Source organism: Teleopsis dalmanni, chromosome X (genome assembly GCF_002237135.1).
Source record: "Teleopsis dalmanni isolate 2A chromosome X, ASM223713v2, whole genome shotgun sequence".
Taxonomy (NCBI): domain Eukaryota; kingdom Metazoa; phylum Arthropoda; class Insecta; order Diptera; family Diopsidae; genus Teleopsis; species Teleopsis dalmanni.
In genome coordinates this window covers 81,953,421-81,961,680 of record NC_051848.1, presented here as the reverse complement: position 1 = coordinate 81,961,680, position 8,260 = coordinate 81,953,421, and the positions used below count along the sequence as shown (strand labels likewise).

Below are 8,260 nucleotides of genomic sequence, written 5' to 3'. Positions count from 1 at the left end.
ACAAACTCAATCTTAATCATATACCAAAAATTCGACGTAGCTTAGTGTTGCCACCGGATTATTTTTAATATTTACTAGCAGCTATTTTGTTAACGCCGATTTTGTTACATATCGCCGATTTTTGTCGGTACAATACATGCACGCATTTTTTTATTTGTAGTCACATCTATATTAAGTATTCTTACCGATAAATCAGACTGTAATAAGTCACATATATGAAAAAACGCACATTATCTATGTAGAAGTTGTATTCAAATAAAGCAATTTCCATCGATCGATACAATTTATTTAATATATTATTAGTTTAGACAAGCAAATTTTAAGCTAATAGTAGCCATGATTATTGCTTAATATAAGCGCAAACATCATTTTAGTATCAATTTTTAGTTTAAAACGATACTGACTAGTAACTATAATAGCTATTAAAACCTAAAATCTTAACTTTAGTCTTTTGAAACCATAAAAATTTGATAAAATCCAATTTTTTTTGTCTGGTTGAGTCGTTTTATTACTTCCGCAAAAGTTTTAGAGCAAGAATGACACAAATTCAAATAATACAAATAAGCCCTCTGCAAACTTGTCTTTGATAAGGGAATAAGCTAATACCCTTACCGCTGGAATATACATTGCCCTTCTTACACGACCACGTCGAAGGACCACTTGATGATTACTTTGACACATGTTTCATAACATATTAACACCACAAATTCAAATGTAGTACTTCTCTAGCATGTGAAAAAACCTATTCACCGGATTTTCATTCCACGAAGAGATGATAAGATCGTTATTTTGTTAAATCACCTCATTTAGATCATCACAAGATACTTCCTCAAGAGCTAGTACCTAAATTCTGCAGAACAAACGTTTTACAACTGGCCATCGCATTTCACTTACTCCCAAAATACCAATTTCGTTTTTTGTTTTGTATTTTCCGTATTGTATTATTAATTTTTCCGCTTTCGAACATGTTCCTGACATTCCAAGTGTCAATTTTATAGGATTGTTAATTATTGAATCTTATCTGAGCTGAACGGGAGATTCTTAATACTCCCGCCCCATTTAAGGGGCGCCCCTACTCGGGGCCGTTGTTTTGATTCTCAGCCATATTAGATAAATTGATTCATGTTGATTCATGTTAAACTTGGAAAAAATAATAGTGATGGTTTTCCGTTGCCTTCCACCGCTGTGCAAATACCGTTTACATGAATAACACTGCGCTATATGCTAATTCATATATAATCATGCCAGTTGTCTCAACCTCTGCCTATACATGATACTGAGAAACCAGCTGCCATTCCCCCGCACCATATGTAACCTTTTATCGATACTACCTTCGGAAAAATTACAGTGGAGGCTTGTTATGAAGTTTACCATCTCCTGGCTGTTTGGTCCGCTGGAGATGTTTTATTTCCCTCCGACCACCCATTTCAAATCTAATTTTACATTTTCGCATTTTTGTTAACCACATAACACATAACATAATATGAAAAAGTTTTGGTTCGTTTTATTGTCAAAGTCTTGTGACTTCTGACTTCAGCAAAACATATGTGAATTGTGAATTTATCGCCAAAATAATAGTTTAAGTTTAGAATTAGTGTAACAGTGCAAGTTAATACCCTTAAACAATGTAACGGCACTTTGCAGTTATATAAAGATTTTGTATCTTAAGTATGCGCATCCAAATATTGCGCATCAAAATATTGTAACGCAAACACTTTCAAGTGCTTTGCTTTATTTCACTTCTCAAGCTTAGTATCCATACTTTATATAGCAACAATGTTGTTAAAAAATAACAATTATGTCTTGCAGAAGAGCTAGCAATTTAATTTCAAATATTTTATCGACGAGATGTCGAAATACTACTGGACATACATTTCGTCATCTGGCGATTGACGCTAAAGCTAAAGACGCCTACGAGGCGCTTTAGAAAATAGAAGCTCCAATCCTTTAAGATGGAGATAAAGAAGCTTCTAGAAAATTCTTAAGAATTTTAAAAGCTGGAATCTAATTGGTCAAATCCAAACTTATAATTTCTTGAAATGACTTCAGTGGTTCAAACAGAAAACTTACTTCGCTGTCGGTCATCAAAAAACAGAGTCGTAAAAAAGGCTAACAAATTTAGTCTTATCGGATTATATAAATGTTCAAAATTATTTAAAAATAAATATATATTGTATGTGAATAAAAATTAAATACAAACAAAATATAATTAAAGTTTCAATTTTAAATACAAATAAAATATATTTTAAAAATAAAAAAATAAGAACTCTTAAATTAATTTGAATATAACTCCTTCACTATTTTCCATAATTAAAATCTCTCAAGTTAATTTTTTTTTTTTTTTTTGATTTCTTTTAGACTATTAGACCATTTTTAGCACAAAATCCATATAAAATTATGCTAAAAATAATCGGAAGACATAGCATCAGGTTCTATAATAGCCGGTATAATGACACATTGTAATTAAAATTACTACATCACGTCATAAGTAAAATAAAAGTTATCAGTTTATCCACAAGAGAAAGCGTGGATAAAAGTTATACATAATTTTATGATAAATTTGTCTGTATTAATAAATGTCAGTAGAGCGCATTTCCACGAATTTTGAAAATACTGTACGATATTATAATTTAGATGATATTGACAATGCAAGATTATCTGCAACAAAGACATAAAGTCTATTTTCAAATGAAGTTCTTTGTCCTTTAAAGAAATTTTATTCAAGTTGACAAACATAATATGGTCATTTGTTTAATAAATAAATGATTCTCTTTGTTGTTTTATCATTCATTCATTACCACTACTATTGTCCACTTTCCCGTGTGGGGCATAGGGCCTTAATAATTCTTCTAAATCTGATTATATCTGGTGCTTCTTTAAATATGTCGTTCCATGTCTGCACGTTTTCGCTAGCGCACCAAGTTTTCTGGTACTTTGTGGATTCCATGCCAAACCTTGCCTCACTGTTTAATTTCTCGGTTGTCTAAGTGTATGCCCTATCTACTTCCACTTTCTCACTTTTATCTGAGCTTGTGTTGCTTTTTGAGTTGTTTGTCAGTCTTTTATTTGATATTCGATCTGGCCACCATATTTTGAGAATTTTACGTACACATTTATTCACAAACACTTGCATCTTGCTCTCCATATATTTGAAATGCTTCCATGTTTGACTGCCTTAGTTAAAATTTGTGTAAAAGATTCGCAGTTTGGTATGCCTACTGGGGTCACTGGATCACCATATGCTGTTAAGTTTACTAAACGCGGTTTCGCTTTGTTGATACGAGCATCAACATATCCATCATTCATTCATTAAATTTACCGAAAAATTCTATATTGCACCGCCTCAAATACGAATTCTACGTTAGCCCACCTGTTCAGTTAATAGAGAAGGTCACCAACGGTGTATTAAGCTCGCGATCAATGAATTTCTTGCTCATGAATGAATTTAAAGCCAACAACTCGACTCGGTTTCAACTAAAGTTGACTTCTTAGACTGGTTCTACAGCATTGTACAGACCACGCATGTGCTAGCCCACGTAGTGTGAAAATTAAACACCTTCACATTTCTACGATTTGTAGGCGATTTTTCGATTACATCGAAGTTCACAAAATCAATTCAATAGGTTAGCACTTCCAACAACAATTCAATTCATCGTCAAAAATACTACAAATTGTATGGTGGCACGCGCCAACACATGACCATGAATAAAATGCATGGTAATTCGGAACTGAATGGGTTGTGACCCATTTCTTTAATTTACACAAAGCATATTTTGTATTAAAATTACTGTTTATATATTTATATTATATTATAAACTTATAGATACTTATACATACACGATCTTAATCAAATGTATATATGTATATAAAATTTTTTAAAGTAATGCATTCTTTAAAAATAATATTTTCATTGTTAAAAGCAAATTCTAAAGTTGTATGAATATTTTAACCCAAGTATTCAATTTAAATATCTTAAGTGGTGGTTGCAAATAAATGTTGCTAATCGTTTTTAAAAGGAATGATCTGAGATCACTGGAAGTTTGGAACAATCTTTAAGACCAGCGTTCCTAACATCATTTCCCCTTTAATCTATTAATGACTATCAATAATGGAAAAAATTATTAAAAAGAAAAGAATATAAATATATTATTTTAAAAACCAACTTTTGTTCACAGTTTTTCAAAGTGGTTTTATTTAATTTATTATCATAAAATATGGGATCATATTAACATAAAGCATTTCATCAATAGCCAACAGCATGAAATAGTCGCAATAATCTTAGGTCATTACTATCGCTTCTGTAGGTACTTAAGCATCACTTTACGTCTCTATTTCACTTTTCATTTCAATCTAATTTATAAAAAAAAATTAAATCAAATAAGCAGATATCATTTCTCACGCCAGTGGCATCGTAATATCTACACGATTTCACTTTTCGCGAATCTATTGAAAAACCAACACAGTCTGTCTTTCGAAGACCACAGTACTTGCAGAAGTCACAAGTTTCACAAATATTAAAAAGTCACACGAAATAAAATTAATTAATAAAAAATGAAAAAAAATTTACTTTACTGATATAAATTAAATTTAAAAATCGTATCTGCTTTTGAGCAAAATGCCTTGAAATTAGAATGACTACAACTTTTTCATACAAAGTATATATTGCATATGAGAATAGTGAGGCTATAACTCAAGCCATAAATACATAAATTTAAATTATTCGCAGTGCTAATCATATATTGTTGTAAAATGTAAATAGATGCAACTTATAAATTTCCCTTAGCTTCGTTAAATCGAAATTTTGCATAATTCATCGAAATTCCTAAAAACGAAATATGAAATGTAGCGCTGAGTGCGCCTATTGGCTGCAATTCAATGATTATTTACTTTACTCTTTATTATTTAAGAGGCTGATAACTCATCAGTATCCATTATCGAAAACTGATTCGTAGTACTTTTTTATTAAAGAAAAAATTATATAAAAAACTGCTTATTCTTTATTCGTTAGAAACAAATTACAAACAAAGCAGTTATAAATAGCAGAATCAAAAAAATCGGTTTCGATTACACGGCTTCATATAACAAAGTATTGAAACTGAACCTAACTAAAGAAAATTTAATTCAATTTAACGAGTTATCATCTGTAATTTTAATTCAAAATATAAACTAAAGTCTTCTAGCGAAGTTTGCGTTTAAAATCGTTTACGAATCGGAAATAACGTCATCATAATATAACGATTATAGTAAAACTAGTTATATATAAAACTAGAACGCTACTACATATTTAATACAAATATGCCACATTACTAATAAAAATCGCGAATCATCATCTTGCTATAATCAAAACTAAGTACATACAGATTTCAAAAGCGAAATATGACTTACCACCTTAAGACTTGACATACTTTATGAATATTTAATTTAATATTCATTTAAATAAGCGTTGATTTCATTGCATTAATATAGATAAGAAAACTTATGAGCGTGGCTAAGTCTATACTCCAGTATTACCACTAAAAACTAGTAGGACACTTTGTAGACTGATAATCGTTGATAAACTCTCTTCAAGCTGTATGTTAATATGATGACATCTATATGTTGCTATTATAAGTTTATATATTAAAATCTTACAAATTCAAATAATCTTACAAATAATAATATTTACTGTGGTATGGATTGGGCATTAGATTCCGCCACTGTCTTACTCTTAACGCAGTCAGACTGTTTGATAATAAGCTCCCACAATATCTAGAAACAAAACAATCTGACATATAGAGAGTGATTTGTAGAGGCCAAAGCAATATTTGTTATTAGTATATTATATTTGGATGTAATAAGTTTAGGAATCTTTATTTTTTTAAACTAAACTTAATCTATCAATTAATATTATTATGTTTTCACAATATTTTTTGTTCTCATTTTAAATTTTTGTGGAAAATAGAAGGTATTAAGAATAAGAAATTTATACCGAATGTTCTGAAACATCCGCGAACGCAACTTATTCTTATCGAAGGTAAACGTACAGGTTATGCACCCAAAATCTGAGTAGTCAAGCATGTTTGAGGTGCCGCCTGCGTTTTGCAGAATGAATAAGTGGGTTGCATACGTTACTTTTGAATATTTTATAGCTTGTTTTAAATTAAAGATGATTTTGAGCTTTGAAATAAAATAAATAAATAATAAGACCATTTAAAGCTTTCAAATGAAATAAAGCACAGAAATCCAAGATACTTCTTTAAATATCCGAGACGACTATTGAATTTTTAATTTTCTTGAAATATATCAATAACATAAAATAAATATTTTTATTTATTTCTATCAGAAGTAACTTTTAAAACTAGTTGTTTAATTATTATTATTTCATAAAGCATCATAAATACTGATTGCATATTTTTGTTTTAAAGTATTTAAATATAATTTTCTGTTATAAACATAATAAATGCAATATGGTATATACCTAATTGATTATTCGATAGGTTATTACGTATACGTCCTTATCATCAAAATTGAAACAATGTTTGATTTGTTTTGTTTTTGTAATAAGCCTAAATTATATTAAAAATTAATTTATTTTAGGCTTATTACAATATATTTAAAATATATTTAAAATATATTGTAATAAAATTTAACTTTTATTACACTTTTTTTTATTCTTTTATATAAAAGATAATTCATCACAAGTAAATTAAGGTCAATACTTTCCAGGCTTTTCAAGATAAGAGTGTTAAACACTTTCTAATTCTTCATAAGTTATATATATCTTATATGTTCCTTCCGAAATCCGGTACAATCGTTTTTAAGTTTTCTATAAATTTAAACTTGAAATAAACACAACCGCTTTTAAAACACTGTACAGGCATATAAAAGTTTGATATTTTCTAACATAAAACACCGAAACTGTATACCATATATACGATATTTACCTTCATATTTCGAAATAATTGTCTCAAATTGCCTTATGAAAGGAAAAAAGAAACAGATAATATGGAATTTTTAATGGAACAGAATATTAATTTTTATACTTACAATAAAAATCATTTACATTCTCACACATACAATAGTATATCCGTAAATATCGAATGTACACTAATGTGTCGGTCCATGAATAGTCTATTGGGTGTACAGAAATATGATAGTTTTAATACAAATTTTATTGGTTGGTACTTAAAATAAATGATATGAATTTGCAATGCTTTTACTAAAAAAATGTCTCCTAGTAACAATAACTGAGTCATATTTCTAAACTTAATTTTAAAAGACATACTGAACAATTTTGGAGGAATGAGCTTATATATCAGCTGTTTCCGTGTCTATTCATCTTTAAATAAGTAAGGAAACCTTTTTTTTCAAAGAAATATAACATTATTAAAAAAGAATATTGCAGGTAGATTTGCATAATATTCCAAAAAGCAGTATATATGAGAATGAAAATAAAGTAGAGACTGGAAATAATAATAAAATGACTCTGATCTATTTAAATAATATTTGATCTGTATTGAAATATATCAAAAATTACTTAAAATAGATAAAAGACATTTTCACCGTACTCGTGAAAGTTATAACCTCGCTATGCTAAAAATTCATTAATAAATAGAAAATAGAAAAAAATTTGTGATTTATTGGCAGTACCTTTCGCGTTTTGTCTTCAAGTGCGGTTCAGATTTTTGCTGTCTTACTTCTTATTCAACTTGTTAAAGCAAATATCCTTGCCATTGAAGAAGGTTGTTAGCAACGAAGATGTTGTAACTGCATACACCAATTTGTATGCAAATATCGCGTTTAACTCATTATTAACTGGAAGTTCTTCAAGACGATGGATTCCATGATCTGATAAGTACTAATTATAAATTGTGATTTAGACAACATATAATTTTTTCTTCGTTTATATTTTGAGATATTTATATTAAATATTTGGAAATTAAGTACCTTATGTGGGGTCTGTGCGAAATGGGATGCAGTTCGAAATCATTATGAATAGACCTTGCAAATATTTAATCTATGCAACAATTAAAAAACAGGTAAATTTATATAACGAAAAATTATACTGCAAACTGAAGTATAGACAGTAAATTTATGGACTCAGCATTAGCTCAATTCAATAAAGTTAACTGACTGCAACCCTGATATTTTCAAACGTCACAAAACAATTACAAAAACTACATATAAACTGAAAACAGTTTAAATATGGTCTCCTTATAAATCAGAAAATGATCGTATTGCACACAATACTGTGATGAAGTTTACTTTATTGATTCAATAG

General features: G+C 29.0%; 2 long non-coding RNA genes across 3 annotated transcripts; both read right to left on the bottom strand.

The window, feature by feature from the left end:
- Window positions 1-4,195: 4,195 nt before the first annotated feature.
- LOC119687551 lies at window positions 4,196-5,750 on the bottom strand. The gene is made up of 3 exons (XR_005253200.1): window positions 5,666-5,750; window positions 5,386-5,601; window positions 4,196-4,350 (listed from the first exon to the last, which is right to left on the bottom strand). It is a non-coding gene; the product is annotated as an uncharacterized LOC119687551 (long non-coding RNA).
- Window positions 5,751-6,611: 861 nt separating this feature from the next.
- On the bottom strand, window positions 6,612-8,001 carry LOC119690190. 2 transcript variants are annotated; one of them, XR_005253571.1, is made up of 5 exons: window positions 7,927-8,001; window positions 7,630-7,837; window positions 7,027-7,110; window positions 6,924-6,955; window positions 6,612-6,848 (listed from the first exon to the last, which is right to left on the bottom strand). It is a non-coding gene; the product is annotated as an uncharacterized LOC119690190 (long non-coding RNA). The 2 variants fall into 2 exon arrangements; XR_005253570.1 differs by having other exon boundaries at window positions 6,612-6,805.
- Window positions 8,002-8,260: the final 259 nt, after the last annotated feature.